We start from the raw sequence: 15,225 nt of genomic DNA, 5'->3' as shown, positions 1-15,225 counted from the left end.
TCCCTTATATACATTTTCCTGAAATCCATCCACGCCCCAGTCTAGTCCCATTCCTTTCCATCCACATTCAACAAAACGGCAAGAACACGTCATAGACCTCGATTTTGGAATCAGCAACTGAACCCCACACGAATCCGCTAGGACCTGAGAACCCGAGGCCTTTCGCGATATCTTGGCTTGAACAACAGCGAACAACAACAACGAACCATAACCAGCAACTGAACCCCGCACAATACTTCCAGGCCCCGAGGATTACATGCCCCTGTCCCAGCTCATGACATCGTGGCTTAGCAGAACAAATCCATACATGCTGCATATCCATGGCCATTCGACGATCATCAGACGACCATTCAACTACAAAACATTGATTGAAAAATATATGCTAGTTTTAAGATAGACTTAATTTCAGCTCGTAGTCTGCAGCGAGGATAAAAAATTTGCTTAAAGAATTTAAGTCATCAGATATAATTGGCGCCGTTAAACATTAAATTGTATTTGTGCCGTGTCAAATAAAAGATAGGTGAAGAAAAAAAATATGAAATTCAAAGGAATGAATGAACAAATGACCGACTTTAATTTACTGCACAGCCATTTTTGTTCAACTCAAGGCAGATTGTCGCGCTTCTTACAAATGTTATCATATTGACTTTCGAAGAACTTACGCTATTGTTAATGCTACGATAAAACTATTTTCAAAATCGAAGATGCGCCTTAAATGTTTAACACATACAGTGCCTCCACAGTTATGGGTCAGCTACAATTATGGGTCACTTTTACGCAAATACGTCTTTTCTTACGAAACAGAACAATTTTCATTAGCAGTGGTATTATTTGTAACTCACTTGAAACCTCATTATACGATTAAAATGATTTCAAGTTGAAAATGTTCCAAAAAATTATAACTCTGCTCGGTGCAATAAGTGAAGTGACCCATAATTGGAGTAATGTTACATTTTGCGGTGCACAATTATGGGTCAGTCCATATTTTGGTTATTTTTATTACTTTTACGTGATAATGCATCAAGACTGAATAAAATAACTTATTATCGAGCTTTCACAACAATGAAGTAACTTGCGTAATGTATTCAGACGATATTATAGACTAAATAAATGATGTTGAATGCCAAAAGTGACCCATAATTGTGTCTTTTGCTATTTAAGTGATATTTTTCTCACAGATCGACTTGAACTGTCTTACAGTACGGTCGCATTTTACCAACAGCTCGAGGCTAAGTCTTAGACTACCGAGAGTTATTGAAATTTTGTTTTTCGCTTTCAACAGGCAATCTTCTTGAAAGACTACCTGTTGAAACGCAAAGTAATAAATTTGTTTTTACCGTTAACGAGTGTTTAGTGAGTAAATTTGGTTTGAGATATTTATAATTAAATTCTATGCGGCTTCAAGGAAACGTGAGGCATCTCCTCCAAGTGACACTGAAATTTCGACTAACAGGTATGATATTCTTTCTTTCGTTGGGGATCAAGAAATCCAAACTTCTCATACTGAGCATAAAGCCGTTATGAAGAAGGTTAAAGTTCCACCTATTGTGGTATTTGTAGCAAATTTTAATGCATTTTGATCAGAGCTTTCATCGTTTCTGTCGGATGTGAAAGTTAATTTTCAAATTGGCCGCCAAGGCGAAATTCGTATTTTGGCCGAATCTCTTGATGGCCATAAACATCTTTTACAGTATTTGACTGAAAAGATGTATAAATTTTATTCTTTTGATGCCAAAAACGAGAGACCGTTTAAGGCTGTTTTGAAAGGTCTTTCAAATGACCATACTATTGAGGAAATTAAAGAACGTTTGTCAAAATCACTTGGTTTTGCTCCCAACCAAGTAATTTTGATGAAACGAAAGGCAAATGCCAAAATTAATCAAACTGGAATACACCAGGAAAATTACTTAGTACATTTTGATCGTACCAAAGTAAATAATTTGAAATGTTTGGAAAAAGCACGTGTTTTATTTAACGTGCGAATAAAGTGGGAAAATTTCTAAAGACATGGAGAAATCCATAATCTTACTCAATGTCGGAATTGTCAAGCCTATGGTCATGGAACTCGAAACTGCCATATGGCAGCAAAATGTATGATTTGTGGTGACACTGGTCACACGAAAGATATCTGCCCCGTGAAAGAGACCACTAATAGTTTAAAATGTGTAAATTGTGGGGGAAATCACAAATCTAATTTCTTTAATTGTCCTGTAAGGTCAAAAATTATTGCTTCCAGACAACGTAGGAATTCTAAGCAACCTGTTGTCAATGTGGGTATACAAAAGACTTTCAATACTGTTCAGGCATCACCAGCACTTTCATTAGCAGGTGTGTCTGTAGGTAATAATTTAAATTCAGATAACAAATTTCAGACAAAAAATCCTGTTCAGGCAACACCAGGCTGTTCATATGCCAGTGTCCTTACAGGTAATATTTCAAATTCAAACAGTAACAAAACATTCGTGTTTGGTGCTGAAAAGTCAGCCAGTATTGATTTAGGTAGTCCAACTCCAGAAAAGATTGAATACCCACAACAATCCATGCTGAAGCTAATGTCCGTGTTGTTGAACTGTAACTCGATGTACGAGGCTGTTCAAGAAGGTATAAAATTTACAACTAATGTTGTTATGAAATTGAAATTCAGCAATGATTTTAAATATGAGAGAAGTTGAACAACTAAAACCTTATTCAAAAGCTTTCTGGAAACTTTCGAAAGTTCTTAAGAAACCTTCGAAGCCCATTCCAGTCCTTAAAGATGGTGATTGCATTTTTCTAACGAATGAACAAAAATCTCAAAAACTTGCTCAGCAGTTTGAGAGCGTTCATAACTCCAATTTGAACGTAGTAAGTCCTATTGAAAATGAAGTAAACCAAAAGTATGATCAGATCACCACCCAAGAATTTCTTTCTGAAGAGGTATTGGAGACAAACTTGACTGAGGTGCGAACTATTCTCAAAAAATTCAAAAACATGAAAGCACCAGGAGATGATGGGATTTTTTATATCCTTATTAAAAGACTTCCCGAAAACTCTTTAAATTTTTTGGTAAAAATTTTCAACAGATGCTTTGCACTAGCACATTTTCCTACGAAATGGAAAAATGCCAAAGTCACTCCAATTTTAAAACCCGAAAAGAATCCAGCTGAGGCATCAAGTTATCGACCAATTAGTTTACTTTCCTCTGTTAGCAAACTTTTTGAAAGAATAATTCTTAATAGAATGATAACACATATTAATGAGAACTCAATTTTTGCAAATGAGCAGTTTGGTTTTCGCCATGGGCATTCCACTACTCATCAGTTACTTAGAGTAACAAATATGATTCGAACTAATAAATCTGAAGGCTATTCGACTGGAGCAGCTCTACTAGATATAGAAAAGGCATTCGACAGTGTTTGGCATAAAGGTTTAATAGCGAAAATGTCAAATTTCAGTTTTCCGCTTTACCTTACAAAAATGATTCAAAGTTATTTAACTGACCGCACTCTTCAGGTTAACTATCTAAATGGTAAATCTAATAGATTGCCTGTTAGAGCTGGTGTGCCTCAGGGGAGTATCTTGGGCCCAATCTTATATAACAGTTTTACTTCTGATCTTCCTGATTTACCACCAGGCTGTGAGAAATCTCTGTTTTGTGACGATACAAGCATTTCCGCAAAAGGAAAAAGCCTTCGTGTTATATGCAGTCGGCTACAAAAAAGTTTAGATATATTTTCTTCATACTTGCAGAAATGGAAGATTTCCCCTAATGCTTCTAAAACAGTTAATTATTTTTCCTCATAAGCCAAGAGTTTCATTTCTCAAACCCACCCATAACCACGTTATTAAGATGAACGGTGTGGTCTTAAATTGGTCTGATCAAGTTAAATACTTAGGGCTAATTTATGATAAGAATCTTACCTTCAAGGAGCACATTGAAAATATCCAGTCAAAGTGCAATAAGTATATCAAATGTTTATATCCTCTTATCAACAGGAATTCTAGACTTTGTCTCAAGAATAAACTGTTAATTTACAAACAAATTTTTAGGCCATAATGTTATATGCAGTTCCCATCTGGACAAGTTGTTGTACAACCAGGAAGAAGACACTTCAAAAGATTCAGAATAAACTTTTGAAAATGATTTTGAAGCGTCCTCCCTGGTTTAGCACGAACGAGCTACATAGGCTCACTAATGTAGAAACATTAGAAAATATGTCGAGCCAAATTATCAACAAATTCCGACAAAAATCGTTGCAATCCTCAATTGCAACGATTAGCTCACTTTATAGTCAGTAAGATAGTTTTAAGTTTATTTTAAGTTTTGTTTTATTCCTTTTTTTTCTCCTTGACAAGTAGGTTTGATAATTTTCCTACAATTACATTAACTTAACTGCGAAAGCTAATAACATTCAATAATATAAAAAAGAGTACAAATACATATATATATATATATATATATATATATATATATATATATATATATATATATATATATATATATATATATATATATATATATATATATATATATATATATATATATATATATATATATATATATATATATATATATATATATATATAATAGTGTTGAAATGTTACCATTTGTGGCAGAACACACAATAATAATTCTGAATAGATATTAGTACATAAATAAATCATTAACCCCCCCCCCCCCCTATTAAAAAAAAAGTGATATTTTTCTTCCCAACCGATTTACACGCATCAATTGCAGTGAAACTAATTTTTGATCGAAAACACACATCGGAACACAGAGATAAATAGTAAAACATTCGTAGTTGATAATATTTGCGGTTTAATATCCATTTTTGAACATTCAGACAACACGTTGCCATGATTGTAGAGGGACTGTACTGTGTGCATCCAGAAATTTTGCAGTTATATACGCTTTTTACGCCAAAATAGATTAACACATAATAAAAGATGTTAAATATGTACTATATCTGTGGACTCGAAATATTTGATGAATTTTATTGAACGTCAGAAGTTGGTCATCCTGTAAATACAGCAGGAATAATTCTACTACGCTGAGCATGTCTACCGCTTTTCTGAGCAAATTAAAGCGTAGAGTGAGACAGACAAACCTGATACGATGTGGATAACAGAAATGGGTAGCTTAAATCACTTAAGCAGCCGACCCAATGAGTAGTCGTGATGACATACACACTCCATAACATTTCCGACATCATGCCGAAGTGAGTCCGGTTCTCTCTGCTCTTTCCATGGATGGATTAATCTCTTCAGTTTTGCCCTAAGATGAAGAGAAGGTGCATTCCACATTTGCGAATGAGCCACAGAAAGCAAACAAGCGAATAGGGAAGGAATGCTGCTTGGTTCGCTGATCTGACGACGTTGGTAGTATGATCAAGTGAATCACATTCACTTGACTGCACTGGGATCATACCAATTAGCAAGTTAAATTTAATATTAAAGTTATAGCTATTAACAATTCCTTTGCCATAAATAATGATAACAGTTTTTTTGCACCAAATAAAATTAAATATCCTATAAACTTTCCTCAGAATGCTATGATGCGCAAACAAATGTGGCCGCTGTCTTTACTGAGTTATGAATTTTATGCTATATGATTTTATGCTGTAAGACAAAAAAAAACATCGACTGGATTATTTCGAGTTCTTTTTCGGACATTACTGCGCTTTTGAGTCAATCATCGCGCCCGAGGATGCGTCCTCTACCAGCGTCTTACTTGTGTGGAGGGAGGAGGGGTGATCCTAAACAGATGCAAACTGCTTAAAAGGTTCGGGGTGATTGGAATAACGTCCCTCGATAGGGAACTTTAATTGATCATTGCTAAAGTTTGCTAAATCAGAATCAAGTGCTGGCAGAGAAAAAGATAGAGAACAAATCGATATACTCGTGTTTGTATTTCACCTTACAGATTTCAAGTACTTCGTCTCAATTAGTGTTCGACATCGGACCGGGTAGGGTCCGGTAAAAGTCCGGTCCGGTCCGGTCCGAAGTCCGATCGGACCGGAACCTTAGAAGTCCGATTATTTTCCGGACCGGACCGGAACGGAGCCATCCGGACTTCGGAACGGATCGGGTTATGCTTTCCGGACTACGGACATTTTCGGTGAAAAAAAAAAATTATTCAATTTAGGTCATAAAACGCAGCAAGTTGTTCATCCTTTTTTATTTTCTTCGCTGTTTTTATTAAAAGTCAACCGATATGGCCTTGCTCGCCTTTTCAACCTGTAATATATGCTTTTATTGATCACATGGTTCTTATAAATTAGAAAGACATTGATTGTTACATTTTTTTGCTATTTCAATTTTGCTCCTGCTATCACTTCGAAACTGGTGAACAATTGATAGACTCGCACAACTTGTTCTGAGTTTGTGCTTAATTCAGGGTGGTCAGCGAACCGGGAAAACCTGGAAAACCGGGAAAAGCCGGGAATTCGAAAATTAACCGGGAAAAATCCGGGAATTTCAATACTAAACCGGGAAGTTTATCATGTTCATTTTGAACATTATTATTCATTTACACATGCTTGGGATCTGTTGTATTAGTTCAACGCGCTATACATTTTCTGCCATCTCACAAACATTGGAAGGCTCAAGGAACCATTTAGTTGGCCTCGGGGTAAGATGCTGGAGTAACAAGCCAGTCGTCATATGAGCCGTTGCGGAACAGAGTGGTCTATGTGCCATCGAGCAAAATTTTCACGAGAAGGATGTGCCGTGTCAAATAAACACTATTAAATAAAAAAAAAGAAATTTTCGAAAAATCTCTGGATAAAATTCTGTTAAACGGATTCTTTTAAACGAAATGTTCTAATTTAAAGGTTATGAAGTGAATTAACATGGGAATACATGAAATCAACAATTTCTTTGGGAAATAAGTGATTTTATCTCATCAATGTACATAGACCACTCTGACTTCACTCTGATATATATATATATATATATATATATATATATATATATATATATATATATATATATATATATATATATATATATATATATATATATATATATATATATATATATATATATATATATATATATATATATATATATATATATATATATATATATATATATATATATATATATATATATATTCACTGGAATCCTCGAATCGTTTCGGAATAGAGTGGTCTATGTACACAAACCAGGTAATTGACAAAGAAAATGATGGTAAATCGTATAAAATGGCTAGTGTCACATGCTATATGATACATATAGCATGTCACATGTAAGATGTCACATGTTACATTACATGTAACACAAGATGTTATATATTACAAAATATCTTACATGTTACAGTTTTCGTGTTGAATCACGTGTAACATGTTAGGGAACATCCATAAATTAAGTAGCTTTTTTTAGGCTTTTTTTGACACCCCCCTCCCCCATCGTAGCATTTCGTCACAAAATCAAGACCCCCCTCTAGATAATTACGTAGCTATATAACAACCCCCCCCCCCCCCAACATAATATTTTTTTTTGCGAATTTTATTATCAAAAACATACCTTGTGTCATAAATGAACAACAAAAGACAAGGAAGTAATAAAAATAACCCTAAACATACAAAACAGCCATAAAAAAGAACAATCAGAAAAAATCCAAATTTTTTTCCTAGTTTAATATTTGCTACGTAGCTTGGCTTGACCCCCCATCCTTCCCCTCGTCACCTTTCGTCACAAAACTGCAAACCCCCTCCTCCCCCCTCGAATGCTACGTCATTTATGAATGATCCCTTACATTTCACGTGTGGCATGTACAAAACAAGTGGCATGTTCCTTATCACGTGTAATATGCTACTTGTTTCGTGTTACATGATAGTATTACACCGATTAATGTACATAGACCACTCTGTTCCGAAACAGAATGGCCATTCTATTTCGGACGAAATTTCAACACGGTATAAATCAGCTATAAAGTTCGATTTTTCGAAATTTTCTTAATTTCCCAACTTCAGCTTCTTGAGTAGATGCGGTTTATGCAAAAAAACTCATTTTCGAAAAAATGGTCTTTAGACCACTCTGTTCCGCAACGCCTCATATGTTAGAATCTCGGCTAAGAGAGACGACCGTTAGAGTCAATAGGATCCTAGCGCTAGCCCCGCAATTGTTCTGTACACTAACAGTTGGCTGCGATTGTTTTTCTCTAATTTGTCTCCCTTCTCATTCGCACTGATTAGGGCTTCAACAGTGAGTGGCGATCAAACATCAAAACAATCACCACTTTACAGGATCAACGTCTAATGTCATTTATGTTTGAGTTTGTTCCAAAGTTATGTACCGAATTATTCATAATTGATGTAAAAATATTCTTTAAAAAGAAACAAGATTTGAATCTTAGGTTACAAATCGCCAACAAAAACTTACAAAGCCCTGGGAAGGTTAAAACTTTATATTACTCAAAATATGCAATACACTTTATGTTAACTATGCATATAGTTGATTAGTAATGAGAGTTTAAAGTTCATTGTTTGAGGTCCGCTTGAGAAAATGTCTTGAGGCCAGAAATTTCGGAAATTGATTTTAAAGAATTTGCGTTTCAAAGACCATAGTTTTCTACAGGCTTAAAAATGCAAAGCCTGTCTTGTGTGTTTTTTGCTCAAATTGCTTGCTTACTCCTCCAAAATCAGGAAGACATATTTTCCGAATGAAAAAGTTAAAAAACTATAAGAGCCATAGCGAAAGTTATTCGCCTTAAATAAACCTGGAACAATACCACGTAAGGATGACAGTGGTATCAAATTAAACCTTTCTATATTGTCAAGGTAATAGCTGAGCCTCAAGAGATCCTTAAGAAAACGGAACAAATATTTTGAACGACAGAAATACACACAATTGTTCATAATTCAGCTCACAATTGCCATGAAACGTTCACAGAGACTAGAAAAAGATAAAAAATATGTTCAAATGTTTCTAAAGTTCTTCGATAAGAGTCAGCAATCAGATTTTAATTTAAAGTCAGTGATGCACCAAAAACATGAAAAAAATTCAATTATATTATAAAAGTAATAAATTAATTTTTTTTAAGTAGATTTTTGTTGAAAATTCTGAAATTTAGAAAACGGATTCAGAAAACACAAATCTCGCATCTTATTTAGCTCAAGAAGGTAAAAATTGTTTCTAAGTAGCAATTAAATTGCATTGAAGCCTGAAAAAAACTAATAATATCAATTTAAAATCAACTTCAAAACTGAATGTTGAAAAGTGTGTGAATACGAGAAAATTGGTAATATTTAGGTTGAAAATGCAAAAATTTATTCTTTATATTTATATTTATTCTTAAACAAATTTAAAATTGCCAGAAACGGCTATCATTGCAGATTCAGGCAAGGCGAAAAACTCATCAATTCAATTCAATAACAAATTTAAAGTCAGTTCAATTTAAAATTAGGTTTTGAAAGAGAAAAGGAACTCAGAAATGGGAAATTTAGCTAAAAAAATTGCTAAATTTTAATCTGACGAGAAATCAGAAAAAGAAACCCTAGAAAAAATTCCAAATTAAATTTGAAAAGATCCACAATCATATTTGAAATTCAATTTAAAATTAGTGGAAAATGAATTTTTATATTTTATTTTTAAATAAGCACTTTGAACAAGGCCAAAATTCGTAATAAAACTTAAAAACAATTAATGAAATTTCACAAAGCTTGAAATGATAGAAAATGATTTCAAAGATTTGTCGTTTCCGGAGCTCAACAGCAGCCAAAACAACTTTGAATTAAATTCCAAATTTGTAAAAATATATGGATTAAAGGTTTGAAAAAGCATGAAAATTTTGAGAGAATAACTTTTTCTGCACGTTACATGTTTCGAAAAGCCCCAAGTGTACCCTTTCTGCTAGACACAAGATAATACCAGATAATACCTCGTTTAGGATATACACAATGGGCCGAGTTGCATTCCTTAGCCATGAAAAGTCGAAAAATAAACAGCAAATAGATGTTGGCCGAAGAAGTTAACCCTGTTTCAAGTTTTGAAATGAAATAATAATATTAAAAACAAGATTCTCTCACAAATTTATTTTGTCAATAAAATAACGTGGTTGAACATATATATTTATGCGTTTTTAAACCGGGAAAATCATCAATTTCTGACCGGGGAAAAAACCGGGAATTTGAAATTGTAACTCTGCTGGCCACCCTGTTAATTGAATGCCAACGGCTAAATTGGTGGAAGGTGAGTTATAATATACATAATTTCATTTATGATATTATTTACTTTCTTTTCATCGTTCATGACAATTCTGCAAGATTTTCGAGCCTGTCGTTAATGGCAAGGACGTCCTGTGTGTTTCTGCGTCGAGTGTTATACTCGAAAACAAATTTTCTTCGAGACGGGATCTCGTCACATCACGCAGAAACAGACTAAGTAGGAAAAGAATCCGGCAGCTACTTTTACTAAAATATTGGCTCAAATAGATGTTACCAAAACTAGGAAAATTGTAGAACCAGCCTTTTTTGTTACTACACTCCAAATTTTTCAATTAGAAAAAAAATATAATAAAAAATAGAAAAACAAATTGCAAAATTAAGTTTGAATTGTTCTGATTTAGTCAAACACCAGGGTGGCCACTGATTTTACATTTTCGAGTTCCCGCATTTTTCCCGACTTTTTCCCGCATGATTGCAAGAAATTCCCGATTGTCAAAAATGGTAACTAGGTTATGTTCTATCGACGGTTTAACCTTAAAATTGGAAGTAATAGCGCATATAACTTTTTCCGAGCAGTCAATAATCGTGTTAGCTATTTCGTGCCTTCATTATGTTGGTCTATCTGTCTTCTTAAAATATGATATAAGCACCGTTTTTATTCAACGCATAACAACCTATTAGGAGAACAACAACAAACAAAACAGCACTTTGCATACATTTTTTTTCTCGTTGTTCAAATCATCGGAAAAAGTCCTGGGAAGTTAAGGGTGAACATAAAACTACTTAACCTAAAAGTAAAAAATATTTTTATTGAATTGATTATTTAGGGAACAAAACTTGTAACATGGATTTGCGTTTTTTTTTCTCAAATTAAAGATAATGTTATTTTACGTTCAGGAAAAATACTGCGATTTACCTGTATTTCGTTGATCATGCGTTGCAAAGATTCAAAACTTTTCAAAAGTGAATTCACAACTTTTTCGGCATTTTGATTTGCTAGTCCATCAAAGTTGCATCTCTCTGGTCATCTGCCAACATCTTCAACTTGTTTGCATCCAACGCTCAAAATGGTCAAGCTGAAAAAAAAATGATATTGGGGACTAACATTTCAAAATAAGTGATTTCGAAACTTAAAAAATAACCTGGGAATCAGAAAAAAGATCTTAAATCATTGTTTTTTAAATTAAAAGTCTTTTACTGCACGAACATGTCTTGCAGAAACCGAAACCGTTGAAAAGGAAACAAATTCGTGTTCAAATAATCAACGTTGTAACATTTGGCAACTTAGAATTCGAAAAATAAGCTTTTTGAGATCCTAAATCATTTTTTTAAATAGAACTATTATCTACAGCATTGCCGGAAACATCACACCAATCAAGCTAATTATTTTGGCTTCTAGAATATTTAAAGTATTTTTGTTTATTGGCCACAACCAGCAGTCAGCTGTTTAGTGCACGGGACGATTGCAGGGCTAGCGCGACAATCCTGCAGACACTAACAGTCTCTCTCGAGCCGAGACACAAACCTACGACGACTGACTAGTTAGGCCAGCATCGTACCCTAAAATCAGTTGCAAAACAAAAAGCATGTAAAAAGTCGTATGCAACAACAAATAAAATAAATAAACGATTATGCTGTTTTCTAAGAACATTTCTGATTGTATTTACATCAAAAATAGTTTTTTTACAGTCAAATTGTGTGATTTACAGAAAAATACGAATTTGAAAAATGTACAAAAATTAGTTTTTCAAAAAATTCCAAAATAATGTTTGCTCTATTTTGTGGCAAGTTTGTAATGTTTTTTCAATTACTTGCTCCGCATAGCAAGTTCGTCCCTAACCCAAAATCCCACCAGCATTGAGTCTCTAAGCGGAAATAGTAGCTAGTTTCGCTAGAGTTCGCCAAATATTCCTTCAAAAAGACTAGCTGAAATAAAAATCTATTTGAAAAACTGGAGAATCAGAACTGTGTGCCACTTATTTTATCCTCAATTTGTTTATTCAAATAACTACTAATAACTAGTGATGTTAGTAAGATTGTACAGTGAAACTTATTTTGTATTGCTCTTAGAAAATGAAAGTTTCTATTGTACATATGAGAATTTATATGATTGATTCTCGCACTAAAAATGTTTTCTCGATATACTGGCAACTTTCATTCCCAGACTCCGGACCGATTTTCTACCCCGGTTTCAATTCGCTTTACCATCTTGAGAAGTCCCACAGAGGCCATTCAATTTTTTTAGATAACAAAAGATTTCGACGTTTTACGCTTTTCTAAGACATTTGGTGTCAACATTTATTTAATTTGAAAAGCAGGACTGATAAAAGTAGTCAGCTGGTCAGCGGGTCAAAAAAAGTAAGTTTAGTGACTTATACGACGCGACGCGGGACAAAACACAACACTTATCGTTCTTACTACATTTAACATTTTTAAAATTTTTACCTTAAAACTCGACCGGTTTCGGGCGTAATACGCCCGAAACCGGTCGAGTATTACGCCCGAAACCGGTCGAGTTTTAAGGTAAAATTTTTAAAAATCTTAAATGTAGTAAGAACGATAAGTGTTGTGTTTTGTCCCGCGTCGCGTCGTATGAGTGATGTTAGTTCTTACGTTGCACGAAAATACCAAATATTGAAGTTTAGTGACTTTTTGGTTAAAAAATTGACTGCTGAAGAAAAATGTGACTTTTCAGGGACCAACTTGCAGTCCTGCACTTACAACTTCTCCATCATTTGTTATTGCATCATACACAATACTTTGAAAAAATCTTGGTAACAAAATCCCGATTAAATAAAAAATTCCCGACTTTTTCCCGATGTAATTCAATTCCCGACTTTTTCCCGCATTTCCCGTTTTCCCGATTGAGTGGCCACCCTGCAAACACTTTCCAACATGCATAAAAGTCTTTATGATAATTTTTTCACTAAAATAACGTTATCGAAAAAACTGGTAACTTTTGTTCCCGGACTTCGGACCGGACTCCGGACCGGAACCGGAACGAAGCCAATCGGACCGGACCCAAATCGGACCGGAACGAGCTAGTTCCGATTTTTTACCGGACCGGACCGGACCAGAACGCGGACCCAACGTTTTCGTTCCGATGTTGAACACTAGTCTCAATACACAGGCGGCTCCTAAAGCTGTTCAAAATATGTTCTCTACCCTAGTTTGTGCGGGAATTCCGCCACCTCACGACCATCGACATCTATTTCGACGTTGGACTTCGAAAACAAGCCACCGGTCGCAGTAAGAATTAGGAATCCTATAATACTGAAAATCATCTACAGGAAAAATTTTAATAAGTTTTCTACCCCTCCATTATTAACAAAATGCATTACTAGAATCAAAGTTAGTATATAAATTTGATGTGAGCAATATAATCCAAAAATATTCATAGAAACTTTTTACTTGATATATTACAAATCTAAATTTGCCAACTTTTTGTTTTTAAGTAATGGTCTTGTTGTTTATTTTTTTATTATTATTGATGCTAAAAAAATATTTTTTTGTCCTCGACAAAGTTGTGGAAAATAATTCTGTACTTCCAAAAAAAATCTACACTGTAAAAAATATTTAAAAAAAATTTTTTAAGGTTTTTTTTTACTTTTCGTTCAATAATGTTTTAACAATTATCAAGGTTTAGCTAACATGTTGCAGGTTTCATAAAAAAAGATTCTTAAAAAAATGAGCCTTTTCAAATGATTAATTTATGATAATTCATTTTAATTTTAATAACCTTCTAGCTGGTCTCGAGGTACGATGCTGGTCGAAAGGGCGAAAGGAACTGTTAGTATCAATAGTATCGTAGCTCTTGCCCCGCAATATTTATGCTTATTAATAGTTGGCTGCAAAGTCTTCGGTCAATAAACAGAAAGGTTAAGTTTCGACAGCGAAATGTCTCCCTTAAATGTTTATTTAGTGTATATGTTACAAGCGTCACGCGGTAACAATGAAAATCAGTGTTTGTAGTTTCCAAAATCGTAGCACTTCATTCATTGCGAAGTTTTAAGCGCTTTAATTTCATGTAGATCCAAGTTTTCTTTAGATGTAACGCCACAATTTTCATTCTGTGCCGAACACGCATCAGTACTGGACGTGTTTGGTGATCGGTCCGATAGAGTATAAAACAAAAGACGTGTGAACAAGTGTTGGCATTGTTTGCCTGGTCGAGTGAAATAAATCCGGGTTCAAGGTCGTTCCTTTGTGCAACTGTTTCGCATCGTGACTGCCAGCTGGTGCGTAAGCCGATTTGGCTGCTGGCTGGATTGTGCTACAGCAGTGGACGAGACACAAACGAGGAAAAAGAAGAAGCCATCAGTGTCAGCGAGTCGTATCGCTGTGTGGAGTGATCTCACACCTGGCTCGCTGTTGGTGGCTGTTTGGTGCTGCTGTATTGGTGCTGCTGGCTGTAACGGCTGCTACTTCGAACGATCGGACAACCAACCTTACTGGAAGGGAGAAATAAAAAGGTACGTGTTCTTGTCAGCGCTAGTGCGCTAAACATAGCGCGATGGATGTAGATCCCTCGCCTCCCGCGCCACCATCTCCGAACCCCTCTGACCCTGACCCTTCTGTTACCCCCTCCCCTGTTCATTCTTCAGTCCCCCCTCGCCCCAGGCTTTACCCAGACGGAGCCCAGGGCAGCTATACTGTTTATTTTCGGCCAAAGGCAGGACCGAAATCGAAAAAGTTGAACCTCTTGCAGATTTCTAAAGACCTGACGAAGGAGTACAAGGGCGTGACCGAAATTTCCAAGGTCCGGCCTAACAAGCTCCGTGTCGTGGTCGGTAACCTGAAAGAGGCCAACGATATAGCTTGCTCTGAGCTCTTCACACGCGAGTATCGCGTTTACATACCCGCACGAGACGTGGAGATCGACGGTGTCATAACCGATTCGAGTCTGTCCGTCGAGTGTATACTGCAAAGTGCCAAAGGGTGCTTTAAGAACAAAACGTGTCCCGAAGTAAAGGTGCTCGACTGCAAGCAATTGCGGTCAGCATCGATCATCGGTGGCAAAACAGTATACACTCCGTCAGACTCGTTTCGAGTTACGTTCGCCGGGTCTGCACTACCA

General features: G+C 35.3%; 1 protein-coding gene across 4 annotated transcripts in view; it reads right to left on the bottom strand.

Moving 5' to 3' along the window:
* LOC129719195 (uncharacterized) overlaps positions 1 to 15,225 on the bottom strand; it is a 218,412-nt gene that overhangs the window by 177,447 nt on the left and 25,740 nt on the right. For 3 of the 4 annotated variants that reach the window (XM_055670699.1, XM_055670702.1, XM_055670703.1), the window contains exon 2: positions 11,065 to 11,224. The exons of the other annotated variant lie outside the window; for it this stretch is intronic. The gene's annotated coding sequence lies outside the window, so the exon portion shown is untranslated. The remainder of the gene's footprint in view (positions 1 to 11,064; positions 11,225 to 15,225) is intronic. 4 annotated transcript variants of the gene reach the window in all.

This window comes from Wyeomyia smithii, chromosome 1 (genome assembly GCF_029784165.1).
Source record: "Wyeomyia smithii strain HCP4-BCI-WySm-NY-G18 chromosome 1, ASM2978416v1, whole genome shotgun sequence".
NCBI lineage: Eukaryota > Metazoa > Arthropoda > Insecta > Diptera > Culicidae > Wyeomyia > Wyeomyia smithii.
This window is presented reverse-complemented; position numbering and strand designations above follow the sequence as displayed.